Source organism: Crocodylus siamensis, chromosome 3 (genome assembly GCF_052110815.1).
Source record: "Crocodylus siamensis isolate JL-2025a chromosome 3, ASM5211081v1, whole genome shotgun sequence".
Classification (NCBI taxonomy): Eukaryota; Metazoa; Chordata; order Crocodylia; family Crocodylidae; genus Crocodylus; species Crocodylus siamensis.
The window spans coordinates 200,527,757-200,546,185 of record NC_143397.1 but is presented as its reverse complement, the minus strand read 5'-3'; the positions used below and the strand labels follow the sequence as shown (position 1 = coordinate 200,546,185).

At 39.7% G+C, this 18,429-nt stretch overlaps 1 long non-coding RNA gene across 1 annotated transcript; it reads right to left on the bottom strand.

Annotated features, from left to right (window-relative positions):
* Positions 1 to 5,936: 5,936 nt before the first annotated feature.
* LOC149869336 (uncharacterized) lies at positions 5,937 to 13,550 on the bottom strand. Its single transcript, XR_016441094.1, has 4 exons — positions 13,437 to 13,550; positions 13,126 to 13,287; positions 8,462 to 8,649; positions 5,937 to 7,854 (listed from the first exon to the last, which is right to left on the bottom strand). It is a non-coding gene; the product is annotated as an uncharacterized LOC149869336 (long non-coding RNA).
* Positions 13,551 to 18,429: the final 4,879 nt, after the last annotated feature.

The following is an 18,429-nucleotide window of genomic DNA, read 5'->3' as shown; positions in this document are numbered from 1 at the left end:
CTTCAAATTACTGTCCAACTTGCCAGATGAAGAACTCATCTGGAATTTAAGTTACTCATTTTAAAACCACCTTTAAATTATATCTGTACAATGCTCAATGCAGTGGGGGCTCTGATCCTGAATGGAAGTCTGGGGCATTATTTTAACACAAAAAGATAATGGCCTGTCTCACTTGCAATGAAGTGTTCTGCAAGATATTTCACGGGGACATTTAAAAATTCACTCATTTAGGCCCCCTTTCAGCAAAGCACTTAAGCAAATGCTTACTTAACCTTTAAGTATTTGAATAGTCCCATTGACTTTAATGAGACAACTCAAAGTTAGGCTTTGTTAAACTAGTACTTTAAATAGTCACAGTTTGAGAGCTACACTAAGTCCCTGCTATAACTTGTGAAAACAAAGCTGGTATATGAATGCACAATTACCAACCTATACTTCATTGAGTATTTACAGAACACTTACTTTGTAAATGCCATGTACTTACAGATACTTGAGGTTGTAAAGTGTCAACAAATATTTGTATGGCTGTGGCCCACTGACACAAATAAAGTTTGTGGAAGTATGGGAGTGTAAAGGAACTTTACAACCCACTGTGCATGTTGTATTGCATCAAAGTATGGGAGTGTAAAGAAACTTTAAAACACACTGTGCATGTTGTATCACATCAGTGTTGCATACTCTCTTTGTTCTGGCTGAATTCCAAACTAAAATCCCTACATTCTCTATGAAGAAGGTGGAAAAAAAAGAAAAAATCTGTATGTATGTAATTTTTATATCATTCATCAAATATATATCAGAGCTGATCAGAAAACAAGGGATTTCTTTCTACAGAAAGTGTTGACAAAAATCAAAATGAAAGAATCTTACCACTGGAAGATATCCTATAAAGTATCAATCCTTTTCCCCCCAGAGCTGAAATCCTATTACCTGAAAAATAATATGGCAGCGACTGAAAATGATAGTTTTGCATGAAGCTTATGGCCTATCAGTGATAATCTGCTAAAGTGCATAGCAAAAGTCCATTGTAATCTTTGTGAAACATGCAAAGAACCAGTTTCATCTGAGGCAGCAACTTTCCATGAAAGCTAAAACAAATGAAGTTATTGTCATATTGTATCAGTTGAAAAATATAGACTGAAATTTTATTTCTTTTTAAAAAGGAAAAAATATAAGTGCTTCCAAAATGGAAGTGAACTGATTCAGAAATGGCATACCATGCCCCCATTCTGTTCTGGAGGCTGTGTTCCCTTAATGTGGATATATCTATGGGTTTATGTGCACTGAATTTCTGTTCTGTAACAGATTTAAATTGGTTTCTGATCACTTAAACTGGTTTATGTATAATTTCTTATAATGCACTCTCATAATGCACTATGACCTCCTCTTTAATGAATATAGATGATGCACATTGACATTTTTGGCTAGGGTACATCCTGGGGGAATAAGGACACAAGGCAATAGAAATCCAACTCAAATGAGGCATTACTATATTTTCAACACATCTAAATAAAAACTATTTCATTTTTCAGGCATTCAATTGTTTGACCAAAAAATATTTCCACACAGAAGGGTGGAGAAAAGTGGACATTTTATAAAGAGTGTTGTTGGACAGAAGTTGGGTTTTTGGCTGATAAATGTGAATAGCCTATATATATACAGCACACTTCAAACAAGGACAGATCCACAGCTGGTGCAAATGAATATAGTTCAATTGAGTTTAATGGAACTACTTGTCTAATACCAGCTGTGGATCTGAGGCCAGTTATAAATACATACACATGCATTTTTAATTGTTTATGGTACAACACAGATTCTTACCACTGAAACATAGTCATGTAGTTATAGATGTGTTCGTACCAGATTTTACATGGTAGTTTAAAAGAGGCAGGCTGGGCTTTTCCCTATGCCAACAGAAACAAAATGTCAGTAATTATCTGCCTTACAAGAGTAAGCAAAAAAAAAGTCCAAGCCAGTTTGGTGCTTGTTTCTTAATTTTAACCACAAACTTGTAAAAATCGTGGACTGTTTCTTCTTCAGGTGCTTTAAAGAGAAAGAAAGGGAGAATTTTTAAAAAAAACCTTCATATAAGGAGTGCAGCCTGAGGCTATAATCTTGCTTTCATGAGAAGACATTAAAAAGAAACCTCAGAAAAGCCTTCAACTATCAGGTGAGAGAGTATAAAAATTATTTGTGCTGGTTTTGATGTGAGGCACTGACATGGGTCTTAAAATCAGTTTTAATTTAATTGAGATTATATAGGCAGTTCACACACACTCCCCCTCACATGCTGGGCCTTGTCAATAGAAGGGAGAACATAGTCAGTGATGAATGTCCATTTCTATGTCAATCAGCTATTGACAGTGGAGAAGCCTGATTAAAAGCCTCTGGATTTTGCAGTTTGCTGCTCTCTCACTGAGTGCCCATAAACATATGTATCTTTGGAAAACTATCATGTGTTTTCAACTTCCTGAAGAATTCTTGTAAAATATAACTGAACCACATTACCCTTTGTCCTGTGCTTTTATTCCACTAATGGACAAATTGGGAGGAGGCTGAGAACAAATGTGCTATTAATTACCCAGATGGCTTTTTAATAGAACCTTGGATTATTGCACAGCCACTAAACATTGTCCAGAAATGTCTTAATAATGTTGGTGAGCTAAGCATTCCTTCTGAGAATAAAGATGCCATTGACCAGGAGGCTAAGTTATGTCAGGTTAGTTTAAGAGATAGCAGACAAAGAGCGTGTATTGTATAGGAGGAATGACAAGTCATATCCTAGCTGTCCGGCTCCTCCAGCAATGACAGATTTTCTAATTCACTGCAGATTCTCATAAAACTGGGTGGTCAGCTTTAGGAAAAACCAACAGTGGACCTATTGATACTGGGTGGGAGAGACATAATTCTGAATTAACCTGAATTGATTTAATACAGAAGAGTGCCTTGGCATCAGCATAAAATTAGGATTAATACATTAAATGTTAGGTCAGAATGTTAAGTCCCATTGTTGAAAGACCTACATGCACTAAGTCAGACCTTAATGAATACAGGGATTTTAGTCAATTGGGTTACTGATTGGGATATTTCGACATGTCCGCAATAAAGATCCACACAAAATGTTTGGGATAGAAATTAAGTCAACAGTTCACAAAAAATAAGCACACATTGTTTTTGTAATCTTTTATTGTTTTTATCTACATGCAATAATTGTGAACACACAATTTTTGTTCATTTTATCTCTCTGTCCTTATTTTAGCTGACAACAGAATGGATGAGGCAATAGTCAGCTCAGTACTGTTTCAGCTCTCTTGGAATGTTCTTGCCTGAGATGAAGCTGATTTCTTTGTATTTTTCACACAGGCTGCAATCAATATTTGCCATGCACTCAAAGAGAAAATTATGAATAGATTATAAGATGTGTACAAAACTAGCATATACAATACAATATCTGATTTTTCTTGGGGTTTTTTTATTTCATGTAATAAGATTTCAAATCTAGGGGGCAAGGATTGACTCTTTAACTGCACAGCTTGGTAAACAATATGAATATTATCTTAATAATGGCAATGAAAAACAGGAAACTGCAAGCAAACCAGGTTTGGTATCACCATGTAAAATGCAATAAACAAATTAGCTGGAGCTAAAATAAACTTTAAAAAGGAGCAAGGAAACTTTGAATTAAGAAAGAAAACATTGAAAGTTTTGTTTGTTTGGATTTTCTCTGTATTTTGAAGCTGCTGTGTCAAAATACTGTAAAAGGTAGCCATGCCTGGTTTTTAACTTCAAAAATTAAGATTAGGAGAAAGTTCCTAGACCAGTATTTTTACTGAGGAAAATGTATTATAGCAACTTAATAATGGAATTGGATACTAGAATCCCTTAAGGAGTTAAGTAGCTCTGGCACTAATTCACTGTGTGCCCTTGGGAATACTGTTTAGGGAAAACTCCAAACTGGCCCCTTTTTAGCTGTTTCTACTTAGGCATCAGAATGCCTAATAATAATTTTCCAACTACTCAGTTGGTCTAATAAAAGATACCTACTCAAAGAACCTTGCCTGCCTATGGCTAATAATAAGGCATGCCCCAGGATAGTGACCCAAAGAAACAGGTATAGGTACTCTTCATATAATCAATGAGAAGAGTTAATCATCTTCAAAAGTCAACTGATAGCAGGGACAGGGACATATTTTCTGCTGCTGACTCAGGGATGCACATTAGGTTCTTCTGTTGAAAAGTCCATGACCTCTTCTGAGATTAGGGGCATGGTGGTCTTTTGCATAATACAAAGTGATTGGTTACAGTGATCAACCAAAATAGGGATGGCAGAATTCAAGCCCTCCTCTCACTTCCCAGGAGTGCTCAGAGCTCAGCCTCATTTGGGTAGAGGCACTCTCTCCACCTCTCCTGTTACAGCAAAGTTATTGGACAGTCAAGAATGTAAAAGGATAGGGAAGCTGCAGTCCTAGGTTCTGGCTCTGGTCAGCTGCATTTTGCATTAATTACTGGTCAAAAAAACAGAAATAATCAGGGACCAGAACCTGAGCCTGCTCACCCCCAGGTGAGTTCACTGATCACTGGACTCCCGTCTTACCTGTGCCATGACTTGTCTTCTTGGCTTACTCTAACCACCAGACTATTAAGCAAAAGGTGGATCATGGAATCACTGCTTTCTGTATTTTTGAATGAAAGTGCCAGTAACTATTCTGCTAGGTACTGAACCAAATGCTGTTAACTGTCCTGGGTGCACACTTAACAAATCATGCTGCTCTCTGAACTTAAGCACCACTCTGCCTCATGTCTGGATTACAATAGAATTTAGGCAGGAACTTAGCTATGCAGACTTGTTAGATCATTCACAAAGACTCCAGTTTAGGCACCTAGGGAGCATTTTAGGACAAAAATGTAGGTGTCTAATGAGCAAAAATCTTAGTTTTCTCTGATTAAAAAAACTCCTACTTTTTGGTTAAAAAAGGTAACCCCAAATCCACATTTTTCCATAATTGAAATAAAACACCACTAATATATATATGTGTGTGTGTACACATTATTTATATATGTGTGTGTGTGTGTGTGTGTGTGCGGTGTTTCATTTTAATCATGTAAAATGTGGATTTGGGGTTACTTTTTTTAAACTGAAAATTGGGGATTGTTTTAACTTGGACAAAACCAGGATCCCTGTTAAAGAGATTTGGGGTCAGTGGAGCAAGGTTATTCTGGATCACTGCTTGGAATTTAGGCACCTACATTCCTCTACAATCCCATGTCAGCACCTAGTTGACACATCTAGATTTTTATTTTGATGTCTTTTAGGTAAATATTTCCCTGCTATATCCCTAGTGATTTCAGTGGGTTTACAACTATGGGAAATGTAACTTCATTGGTTCCCATTGTAGAGTGGTATTAAAAACCAGTGGCATAACAGAGGCAGAGGGTGACGGGGCAACCACCCCAGGTACTAACTTGGGAGGAGGGACAAAAAAGTGGCTGCTGCTGGCCGGATGTGCACATGACAGCGATGGCAATCAAAAGTCATTGGTTCTGCTTTGTGCTAGGCATCCAACCACATCCCTATACTGCTGTTAGGAATGTGAAGATGTTGATGTTTATACACTATTTTGAAGTTGGAAAATGTTGTATAAATGCTACATACGCATTGTTAGTGTGTCCTTCCACTGAATCTTAGTCTTCTTGTTGACAAAACCATATTTTTTCTACTACAGAAAGCTGAAAATGTCTCAAAACTGAGAAAACTCCCAAATCATCTGTGTACAGGAATTGGACTATTCATAATGGTGCTTCCGATGCCCCACAACCACTAGAAACTTTTATTCAGTAATGTAGCGTCTCCAGCAGCTCAGCCCTTGGATGTTAATCTGATCTCTACCCTGAATCTTTGATTTTTTTTTTTGATTTTTTTTTTTGCCCTTAGACTGCTCTTCCTCTTATGGCACCAATCACTCTTCTTTAGAATGAACTGGTCTTTCTCTATTTGGGCATGTGATTACATTTAACAGTGCTACCCAGGGTATCACTTACTTGTAAAAATGGATTTTTCACCACTTATATAATAACCCCATTCAGCATTTAATTTACAGCTCAGGATAAAGCCTTCTAAAATGACGTTCAATTGGCTTTGAATAAGTATACTTTTCTCATTTGGGTTTAATACAGCTGGGCAGGTATCACCTTATGTATGTTGAATTATGTAAGAAACATCCATGCACATTCAAAATTCTCCAGGATTACTTAGTGGCCTATGAAAGACAGTATGTTTCCACCCTCCCCCATGTATAGGCATGTGAAACAGATGGTTAGATCTCCATTCATAGCAGTGCAACCATAGTGCAATGGGCTGAAAAAATAAGCAACTGCATCAAAACAGAAAATTATATCACAAAAATGTGTTTTTGTAATATATTAATAAGGACTCCAAGGGTAAATCAGAGCATCAGACCATGATAGAAAGTGCCATCATGCAAACTCACTTGCCACTGACTTTCGTTCCACTGTGCCAACAGATTGTAACGCAACTGCTTTCTGATGCATGTCCAACTCATGGCAGCTACATTACAGATTGTGCCAAGTGCTTAAAATCTGAGTGGGAGCAAGTGGGTAAGGCACATTTTCATAGTGGCACTCCCTAGCATGGTCCAACATGGCAAAAACATGTCCCAGGTATTCACTCTTCAGTAGACAGAAAAAAAGAATAGCTCATTTTCAGCAGCAAACATTTTCATTGTTCTGGGCCATCACAAGTGTGTTACATCATGAATATACTTGTCCCAGTTGTTATTGCAAAGGCAACAGTAATAGGACATCTAGTTGTAAGGGACCAGATTCCAAGCAGTCTTTCATAATGGTTAGACTACTGAAGGAAAGTAGGGGCCAAGGGCCAGGCCATAAGATGAGAGCCATATTACAAAATTCAAGGGCAATCCAAGGGCAAAGTCCACAACACAGTCCAGGGTCAGGATCTGGGGATTAGATGTTGAGTACCAATCAAAGGGAAAATCCACAGGTCAGGATCCAGGAAACAGATCCTTTTAGAAATTCAAAACCAAGGTCCACAAATGAGCCAAAACCAGATTGCAGGAACCAGGAGGCTTGCCACAGGAGAACTGTTGACTAGCCTGCAAAGCCAAGGCCCCTGCTGGATATGCAGTGCTCCCAGCAACCAATCAAGTTGTTTGTTGTTCCTAAACTGTGGCAGAGTTCATTAGCTGAGGCTTACTTCAGGTGTGACTTGCTGAGGTACTTGGCCCAAACTGGCCCACCTGATCAGTTCCTGACAGTTTTTGGCTCAGGTGGGCCTACCTGATCAGAGTCCCTGACACTGGTGCACTCATCACAAAATATACTTTAATACAAAATGTACTATATTATACTGATTGGTTCAGATGATAATACACTATTTATTATTTCTTCATAATGGGCATGTCTACACTGCCTCTAGGCTGCTCTAGAGAGCACCACAGTTAACCACTGCATGCCTGTTCCATGTGCAATCCCCTCACCCCCATGCAAGGTAACATCCCTTAGAGCCATCCTAGATCTACAACAATAAGTACGACTGAGAGAGAGTTTATGGAGCAAAAAGACTACTCTTTTACATTTTTGGAGGGTTTAGCCGGCATGGGCAGACATCACTGTGGCACCCCCTATTGCAATCTAGAGGTAGTACAGAAATCTCCAAAGACTTTCAGGCAAATAATTCAAAAGGATAAGCCTTACACTACCTCTAGGAAGTTGGTACATAATGTTATGTCCACATGAAGTCACGAAGTATCATCTCTCATTAGCCTCTTCTTCCAAACATCTGGTTTTGCACTTGAACAGCATGTTTTGTCCAAGAATCTGGAAATATTGCAAACTTTGGTGCGTTAATTAAAGTAATGAGATAATTTAAGCCCCTAGTTTTGCTGTTACTGGAACTACTCACTTATATAATTATCTACTTTAGTGGACCTTTGGGAAAATTCATAAAGATTGTCTATTAGGACCCATCTACACTAGAGCAGACAGAATATTGGGGACCCAAGACAGGACCCTGGACAGAGCAAAGTTCATAGCATGGTTAACGCACATTTGGGTCCCATATGCACTTCAGGTTGAGAGGAATGCACTTGAAGCACAATGAGGGCAGACATGTTAGGACCTGGCCCTCCAATGTGAAGGAGGCTAGGGTCCCAGCATTATGCCAGTTCCAATGCAATGAAATGGTTAAGGCTGCACAAGTTATCTGCTTTGCCTCTTCATTACAGAGGTGATCATAGATCCTATCTGTGCTGCACTCTCCATGAACAACAGGCTAAATTAAGAATGCTTTAAAAAGCCTCCACTCCAGTGGCTTTTATGGGTTCAGTCCACACCCTCTGTGATATTTTGACGTAAATATTTGTGCCTAATTGAGAAATAGCTCTGTGCTCACTCTAAATAGAAATTAGTTTCAATCAGTTCTCACCGCAGTTCTGACGCCCTCCTTGGAGAAACAGGAGACTCTTTTCTTTCTAAATGACTGTGACAGAAAGTTAGCTAAATGATGATGTTCACTTTTAAGTATTCAGTATATTGAGTTTCTTTCAGACTCTTGCCTTGACTCTGTCCAGGTGAATCCAAAGCAAACTCTGCCAAGTCAACCAGAAAATCGTTCTGTACAGGAATAAGAAGAATTAGTAAACATGAAACAATCTACCTAAGGACTTCTTTCATATTCAAGTCCTAAGAATTTATCCTTTAAGTCAGTCAGTCACTTTTCTTAAGACAGTACAAGTACATGCCCTCAAACACTAGTACAATTGAAGCATCAAGGAAAATGCCTGTACAGTGTCAGTTATATATATTTTTACAAAGAGAATATTGCTACTAATGTACAAAACAAAATATGATACATGAGTTAAGACAGAAGTTTCCTTAGCTCTAAATAAGCTGGCACTGTAACAAGCTAAGCTTGCTGTCTGCCAGGAAATACCTGGCCAATACTTTCTAACATCCTTTCTTGTTTTCTTTTGGACATATTTTTGTAATTGCTTGTCCTCAGGTACAAAGATGCTTACAGGAAGTAATTAATCTTTCATGAGACTATTCTACCATTTCTTAATTCAGCACAATAAAAGCTGGGAGAGGCATGCATACTCATGTCACTGTCTGCTTCAAGGGAAAGGAAGTTTTAATGGAAGATAAATCTGATCAAATGATAGAGAGAGATAATGAAATAGCTGTGTTAAAGAGAATAGCGTAACAGAGCAAAACAGAGAAGAAAACCTTTAAACCCAATTTTTTTCTTTGGTAAGAGACCAGATGGGGTCTGCAGACATCATGAAATACTGCAGCTGAAAGTGGTGTAATTGGTCCAAGATTCCTTATCCACCCCTCCCCATACACATGCTCACCCTTTTCTGCAGATATAGAAGATGAAAAAGGCCCTTGTTTGCTGACTGAAGCAGGTGTGATTGAACTAAATGGGGAAAGGATGTCCAGCTGGAGGGACCCATCAGCCAGCTGCCCAGCTCAGGCTGCTTGGATAAATACCACCTGTTACTAAGCAGGAGGAAAAAAACCCAATAGCAAAAACCTGCCGATTCTTTGGCTATTGTGTGGATGCTTTTGTAGCTGGTTAGTCCCCAAACCCACATGAGCCTCAAAGAAATGATCACATGCAATATGCTTAATTTGATTCTAGACAATGATGACAGGCTTTCAGAAAACTGAGGGAAATATTTCAACCTATGCTAGTAGCGCACACACGCAGAATAATCAACGTCATGTAGGAGAAGAGGAGTGAACAAAAGGACAACACAGCGCAAACAGCTTTACAGGTGCTTTCTAAGCCAAAGACTAGGTTAAAGAGGACCATCTACACAATATTAGATTCATAAAAGCTCAGAGGTTATTTGTTTTTCTCTATCACTAAACTGAAAAAGGTTTTGCCAGTTTACGCATCAGTACTACAACACAAAGTTGCTGTCCCTATAAATAACAGCTGCTTTTCTAAATCTTTCTGTACAAAATGTCCTGTACTTTCATTTAGGGCCTTTTTACAGATGTGGTAATCTCTTGAACATTATTTGATCTGAAAGTAATCATTAAAAGCAGTTATTACGACACATCTGTACTGCTCATGACCTTATATGAACAAGTGACTAAGCTAGCATGTATTCTAACAGCATGAGACATTTATCCTTCAGCTCAAGAGCCCTCAGGCTAAAAATCTATTGTTCTAGAAGCAGTGAAATACTGAATGTGAATGATCACAAACCATGGGATTAAACTTGCAAAGAGTTTAAACATGACTATGGAGAAGTTACTTTAACCCCCTAATTATTGCTATTGTAAACTAAATTAATCAATGAATTTTTAAGAGAAAGGAGGGGATAGTGGTTAACATGCTGAAGGACTCAAAATCAAGATTCAGCTAATTTAAATCATTTAATCTGCCTCGGTATCCCTCTGTAACATAGATATAAAACATATAAAGGAAGTGAAAGGTTAATTCATGAACTTTTTTGTGTCCTTCATTGTGTAGTGCTGAATGCCATGAGTAAATTTATACATAAATAAATGTATACAGAAGTAAGTGAGAAGCTACTCTAAGGTAAAATATGTCTCTTAGCTAGATCACAGCTTAATTTAACTACATTGCTAAAAACTATTTAAAAATACATCTTTATTAAGGAGATGTGACACTTTTCTTTCAGTTTTCTTATTTGATAGGAAATAGAAGTTGTTTGCTTGTTTAATAAAAAACAATTTAGAGAGAAAAAGTCAGTTTACCATCAATGCGGGCGGGCGGGGGAGAACCAATTGGCAGCTGAAGATATCTAGATTATGCTTCTTAACAACTTCTCTCCACAAAAAAATTCAGCAAAGCCCAAATGATTTTTCTCACAAATATTGAATTATGGGGAAGACCAGTCTGGTTTTTACAGGTGTAGGACCTCCCTCCAATTTCAGGGCTGTGTGCTGCTCTTCTTGCAAGCACTGAACAGAGACTGCTAGGATAAGGACTGAAGTCCTCTCCATTTATACAGTGTGTTCTCTGCAACTAGAAGTCTTTGTTCTTGCAGTGTGTTGTGCCTGCCCTTTAAGGAGTGCTGCATGAAGGAGAGAGAAGGGAGGCTAACAAAGCAATTCTAAGGAAAGACACAGCCAAACAGTGGACACATCTACATGAGATGCTTAATGCTCATTGGACTCATTCTACTGTGCATTAATGTGGCTGGCAAAAACTGTGCTGATGTGCTAATGCACAGTAGATTAGTCCAACGGGCATTAAGCATCACTTAAAAAGCATTCACCTACACTAATGCGCAGTGGGGCCAATTATAACACCTTAAGTTTAGTACCTGTTATTTATTATAGGTTCTAAACTTAATATGCTGTAATTACGGTGTGTTAATGAATGTGTAGACACATCCAGTTTATGGTGGGAATAAACCAAAGAGGCCTAGATTAGGACCTAGTGCTCTCATCCAGCTGACCTTCTCTGGGCAGAGATAAAGAAAGAGATAAAGGCTTAGCTGCTAAAGGGTTCCCCATCACAATCTACTTTCTCTACCTGCAGTCTTATCCACTTTGCCTAGCCTGCTGAGTGAGGAAGACTCGCTGTGGAGTACTGACATAATTGCTTTGATTTTTTTTTTATCCCACTTATTAGAAATGTAAATAATTCACACCTGTTTCCTGAGGATGCTTTTGAGCATTCCAGGCAGATGCTCCTGCACCACTTAATTAAGCTGAGAAAATCCTTAGGTATAAGAACAGCTTGGCTGCTGGTGTTTGTGCTCTGTAGAATTTAATGCCTTGAATTTAGGTGTGGGATTATGTGGTTATTTAGAAGGTCTTGCTTTCTATTGCCTTTTTGGGGGGGTGTTGTTTTGTTTCCTGTAATTATTTAAAACTATTCTTTACTTGTTGGCTGCACCACTGACCCATTACATCTGCCACTGGGTTCTGGTTACCAAATTTTGGTATTTGCCAAAATATTTTTTGACCCAAATTTCCACCAAAAGTTAAGTATATCAGTGGAGAAAATTATATGATTTTTTTGGTTTGTCTTGTTTTCACTGACATTTTCCTTGAAGGGGAGGATAAACATTTTCTCATTGTCTCACTGAGTAGTTAAATCCAGTAGATGACACACAAGAATATATCGCATGCTTTGTGGATGCCATAAGACCAGCAAAATTTGCTGTGCACTGCAAATGCTTTGTTCTGTGCAGTTCTTAAAAGTCCCTCTTCAAATCTGCATTTCCCTAATTCTTTCCCATATGAGGATGCTCTACGGAAATGCCTGTTTTTCTTCCTCTCTGGTTTTCCTCTGGGTATTTTTTTTTTTGTAGGAGGCAGATTTCTTCCCCTATTTTTCCATTTTTTAAAATTAAAGTTGTATTTTGTACAGTTAAGTAGGCTGCTATGGAAAGCTCTTACAGCATGTTGACTTAATTAGTAGTTTCACCTGAGTGAGACATAAAGGACTATTTTCTTATATGACTACTAAAACACATTTATCATCTAAACTGGATAATGCCTTTACTAATGAGTCTACTCTGCAACACAATTTTTATTCAAATAGCTGTTAGGTACTGTTAGTTAAATTGTTAAAACCATTTCCTAGAACTATGGACCATAATTTGGAAGTAGTCTGAGGTCTTCTTGTGTGTCAGTCTTTCTGCGTAATTTGATCATATACTTCATTAGCTGAAACGCTAATGTCTCTCCACTTCTGTAACCCCATTTATTTAACTCATCCTTGAAAAAGACTAACTTTAGGATGAGGATCATCATCAGCAATGGAATGTAAATGACTAAGAAAAGAAGGTCTTGTCATTTTTCCCTATCTTCCTAATCTTTTCCTGTGGGTCAGAGGATAGATGGAGTGATAGGGTGTCTGAAAGGGAACCTGTTTGTTTTGGGTTTGGGAGATCTCTTTGGTAAAATTTTTCATAATATCTGTTAACTATGATCTTCACTTTAATTTTTATGCACCTGATTGATTAGCAAAAAATATATAAATGTGATCACCTGATTTTATGATGAAATGCAGTAGAACAAACAATGCAACTGTCATCAGCAATAATGAGTTTAAAAAAAGTCTGAAAATATGACATGAGCAGAATTTTTACTAACCAGAATGTTTTTCGATTTTCCAGTGGTTCCTTTAAACACACGTCTGCCTGGAACAAACAGCATAAAACTCTGAACACATGTTTGGCTCTCTTGCAAGTCGTTGGCACAACCCAGCTGCTGTCTGTCCCTCAGAGAGGCCTGGCTCTGGTCAGGGTCTTATTGCTTAGAAAAAACAGAAAGAAAAACAAATGAAGTAAACAATAATTCAAAAGATATTTGGCTGTAGATTATTCAATGTTCACAGAAAATAAAACAACTAAGTCAGGGTCTTATTTAGGTTGCTGTTTATGTAGGCCCATAGATTGACACACCTTTTATAAAATGAACTAATCCTCTTGCATGTTCAAGCACAGTAGCTGCTTTTACAAGATACCACATGCAGCATTATGCATACAGTTAGTATATAACATAAGAATTAAGCCTTTATATTTCAACCTAGATTTAAAATACAACTAAAAAGCAGCTGAGTGGTTTCTTCTTTCTCAGGCCCCCTCCTTCCAGTTCCTATTGGTTCCTAATTACTGAAGGTAGGCATATTAATTCAAAGAAATAAACTTGGAAAAATGTCTGACCACCATTATGACCTCCAGAAATATCTTTTGAAATTAATTTACCATTTCTCAATATACAAAGATATCCCTTTATATACTCAGCTGTTCCACTGATTATACTGGTAACTTATTTTAGGGATTCCATGATCCAAGTTTACATTTCTTATCTGATTTGTGTGATAAGTATTTCTGAACTGGGGTTTTTTGTGATACTGGGGGTGTAGCTATTCCTCTTTCATCTCTAATAATACTGTAAAAGAACAAATTACTAATAATGTTTTGATCATGTAAGAAAAAATTATTCAAAAAGTAGTTATTCAGTTTTCTGACTCTCACTATAAATATTTGGAGAAGTCTGCATTCACTTTTTTATTTAGGGGAAAAATAATTAATCTAGTGGACAAAACAACAAATATCCAAAAGCAAGTGTCTGATGCTTTCATTCAAAATAAAATAAATTAAACCTATCCATAACAAAGTAAACCCAAAGCATTCTAATCCCATGAAGTTGATGGTGGCCTTTTTATTTCATTAAGGTGAAACTATACCTCCTGAGTTTGAGTGATAACTATTACTATGCATACACAAATCCTGCTATGTGGCAGCATAATGTATAGGTTGTCTGACTATGGTTCCAAAAACCATGTCTCATTCCAGACTCAAGCTGGAGGCTGTCCCCCATTAATCCAACTGAAGCATCAAAGGTGACCAGATGTAGTGCTAACCACTCTGCTGCCGGTGGGCCTCGAACATACGGTCTCGCGCTGTTCGGCCTCTGGCCTGGCACTTCATCCCTGGATTTGGTCTCTTTCCGGATCGGTCTTAGAAGTAGTCCCCGCCCCTATCTCACCTGCCACGACTTTGCTCAAATCTTCAATGGAGGGGTCAGCTACTTAAGCTTCTCCAGTGTTGGGACTCTTGAGGTGACGATCTTCTGCGAGGCTCCACCCTCCCCTACACCTTGCCCTAATACCCAGCCACACCGAGATTGCCGGCGATCCCCAGGGCCGACCCTCGACTTGTGATGCCCAGATGACCTGGTGACGAATCTGTAGGCTTGTCCTGAGCCTAGACTCCACTGGGGGGGGACCCCTACTCAGGGTTCTTCCCTGGCCCTCTAGCCATGGGCCACTCCACAAAACATAAAAGAAAGATCAGCCTGTAAGCCTCCCAGGCTATAATTCAAAGTTTGGACTCCCTTGTCCCGGGGGAAGTCCCCTCCGTTCTTAACTCTATCTGCAACCCCCTAAGGCTGGGTGCTGCGCTTCCCTGATGGCCACTCAGTCCCACACCGAGTGGTCCCGCCTGGTCAAACCCAGGACTCTGTGGCTTCCCTCGCCACTTGTATTTGGTTCCCTGCCGGGATGGCTTCTGGGGTGCTCCCCCAAACCCGCACCAACCCCACCTGGATTGACGGGTCCTCTCCTATTCCCTTCTCTTCAGGGTGGGTCCTCCCGTAGCATCGGATCTTGGGCTCCTTATGCCCAGAGTCGCCGCCGGCAACCAGAGCATCTGCCACCTCTCCCTGAGCGTTCCCCATCCTGCTGTAGGGGAACGTGTCCCAGCCTCGGGGCTGGCCTCTCCCTTGCCTCCGCATGAGGCTCCAAGCTTGTCTCCTCTCCTAGCTGGTCTCCAGCTCTCCTCCCCTCATCTTCCCTCGGGGTTCTCTTTATGCCCCCGTGCCAGCTCCGAACATCATTGATTGCAGTGGCTGAAGTTTGAAAAAGACGCGGCTAATCAGCTGCGTGGGTCCCACCGCTCCTTCTGGTTTTCCTGTGTCGTCGGCTGCCTGTAAGGAGTTTGTTGGTTTCTTTTCTTCTCCCCTCCTCTCCCCAGCCTTGTTTCGGGTCCCGGGGTTCCCCTTCTCCCCTTCAGGGCTATACTGTGTTGTCTCCCTGTGACACACTCCATTCCCATATGTGTCTATAAATACCAGTCTTCCTTAACCAGACTAGTATAACAGGCTATTAGTGCCAGCCAGGACTTTAACTTTTGAATTTGGAATTCCATGGTGGTGGGGCTTTGCCCATTGCACAAGAATGGTATTGGTTCCTATGGATCTTATAACAGCAAAATGTTCTTAACCCTGTCCTTTTCACTCATCCCATTATGAAAGATCTGTGCTACTAACAGGTATGTCTCAGTTCCTGTATTTGATACATGCCATACATACATAGTTGGTTGGCCTGCGTTATGGATCTAGACTAGCATTTCCCAACTTTCCTAGGTTCAAGACATACCTCAAAAATGACAGCTCTTAGTTTTCACTCATTTTTTTATTAGAGAAAAACAATAAAACAATTAGTCTGTTGCAAAGAGTTCAGAAAGACCACAATGGGTCAGCACTATAGATTCCTATTTGAAATCTCTAGGTTTATCTTGTGAATTGTGTTTGCACACCTAAGACTGCTAAGACTGAGTGGCATCCCACAGAACCCTTGAAAAAATCTCAAGGTATCCCAGGGTGCAGTGGCAATTAATACATGATTCCCTGTTTAAAAGGTCTAAATTAGTGATTCTCAACCAGGTGAAGTGGCACCCTGGTTGAGAATCACTGATTTAGACCTTCTTTTAGACAGGGAATCATTTATGAATTGGTACTAGCTTTCTTGGAATATATCTTTACTTGACACTGATAGCTGAATAGTTCATGCCTCTGGGCATGTCTACACAAGATACTAACTGCAGAGTACCCTAATAACACTGTGCAATAGTGCATCATAAAATGGACAGTGCTAATATGCTATCATGCAGTATTTATACTAGTGCACAGTAGCATCACTGAATGGTCCAACCTGGCTGTTTCTCCCAGCAGATGTCTGGGTAATTTAAATCACCCATAACAACTACATCCCTTGTCTTAAGTGCCTCTGCAAGCTGGCCTGAAAATTCCCAGTCCAGCTCCTCCCCTTGACTGAGGGGTCTGTAGTAGACCCCCACCATTAAATCCCTCTCCCCACGGCCCCCTTGTATCTTGACCCAGAGCACTTCAGCTTGCCCCTCCTCTGACCTCATTCTGCTGGCAGAGGGTATGTATTGCTCCTTGACATAGAGCGCCACACCCCCGCCTTTCCTTCCTTCTCTATCCCGCCTGTAAAGCCAATAGCCCCTAATGCTAACTGCCCAGTTGTGGGATGAATCCTACCATGTTTCTGTAAGCCCTATCTTAATATATGCATAGTGATATATTCATCCTACCACTTCCCAAATTTAGTTTACTTGGAGACAATTACTCGAAGACAATTTAAGTAAAATTATGGGACTCAGACTACAGACAAATGATAGATAAAATTACAATGAGTTAACAAATGGTAGGGATTTACCACAGAACAGTTGATGTGGAGTAACTGTGAGCCTTTTCCTGAAAAGAGACAATTTGACCCTGTTTCATTCAGGGGTAAACTACTCCAATTTAACTTTTATTTACATGGGGTGGCTGTGGACACAAAAATATCTTGCATCACTTGTTCTGTGGTATAAGTCCCTGTCCTCTATTAGCTTGCTTTAATTTGATGATTTGTCTGTTTTATTAAGAATTGAGATCTGCACCAGAACAAACCACCTAGATATAAACACTTGACCTCTCTACTATCTACTGATCACTCTGAGGTTGGGTTAATTTATTAGATAGACTTGCTCCATTACTACTACCTGCACTCCTCACAATTATTTAATAAATAATTCCTCTCAATAGCCCTGGGACACCAGGTAATTTTAGAGAAGAACTGAGGTATTAAAGACTGGACTCTCAACTGATCTAAATCTGCATAGATTCACTGAAGACAGCTGACATTTGGCTGAGGTCCCTAGCCAAACATTAAAGCTATGTCTGAACTACAGACATAAAGGAGATTGGGCATGTACTTGGACAACTCGCCCACAGTGAGATATGCAGTGCCATGTTTTCGGTGCTATGGTACCCAAGCCTACTTGGAACAGTAGCTCAGCTATGTCAACAAACACTGAAGTTGGAAGTGTGAATACAGCACAGACCTAGTTTTTGTCTGATATAACCAGGAAACTCACATTTCCTCAGTCTTCTTGCAGTCTAGGAAGAAAAGACTGTTCTCAAAGCAGAATCCAAAAACAGATCTGGTTCTAGATTATGTATGTCAGACTGATATCAGATGGCACATGTTTTAATTATTTCATATATTTCATAGACATTAAGGCTGGAAGGGACCTCAAAGATCATCAACTCTACCCCTTGCCCCAGAGGCAGGAAGTCAGCTAGGGTCATAGGACCCCAGCAAGATAAGCATCCAAATGTTTCTTGAATAAGTCCAGGGTAAGTGCTGCACCACTTCTGAAGGGAGTCTATTCCAGGTCTTGGGGGCTCAGACAGTAAAGACATTTTTTCTTATGTGTAGCCTAAAATGGTTTTGTAGGAGTTTATGACCGTTGGTCCTTGTTTTTCCTTGGGTGCTCTGGTGAACAGACTTTCTCCCAGATCCTGATGAACATGAACACCCCTTGTGTAGGCAGCCACCAGGTCCCCCCTGAGCCTGTGCTTTTCCAGGCTGAAGAGTCCCATGGCTCTCAGCCTCTCTTCATAAGGCCTGTTCTCCTGCCCTCTGATCATGCACGTGGCTCTCCTCTGGACTCTCTCAAGCTTCTCAATATCTTTCTTGAATTGTGGAGCCCAGAATTGGATGCAGTACTCCAGCTGCGGCCTCACCAAGGCCGAGTACAGTGGGAGGATGACATCCTGAGATTTACTTGAGAATGCAAGTCAGGGTTTTGTTTGCTTTAC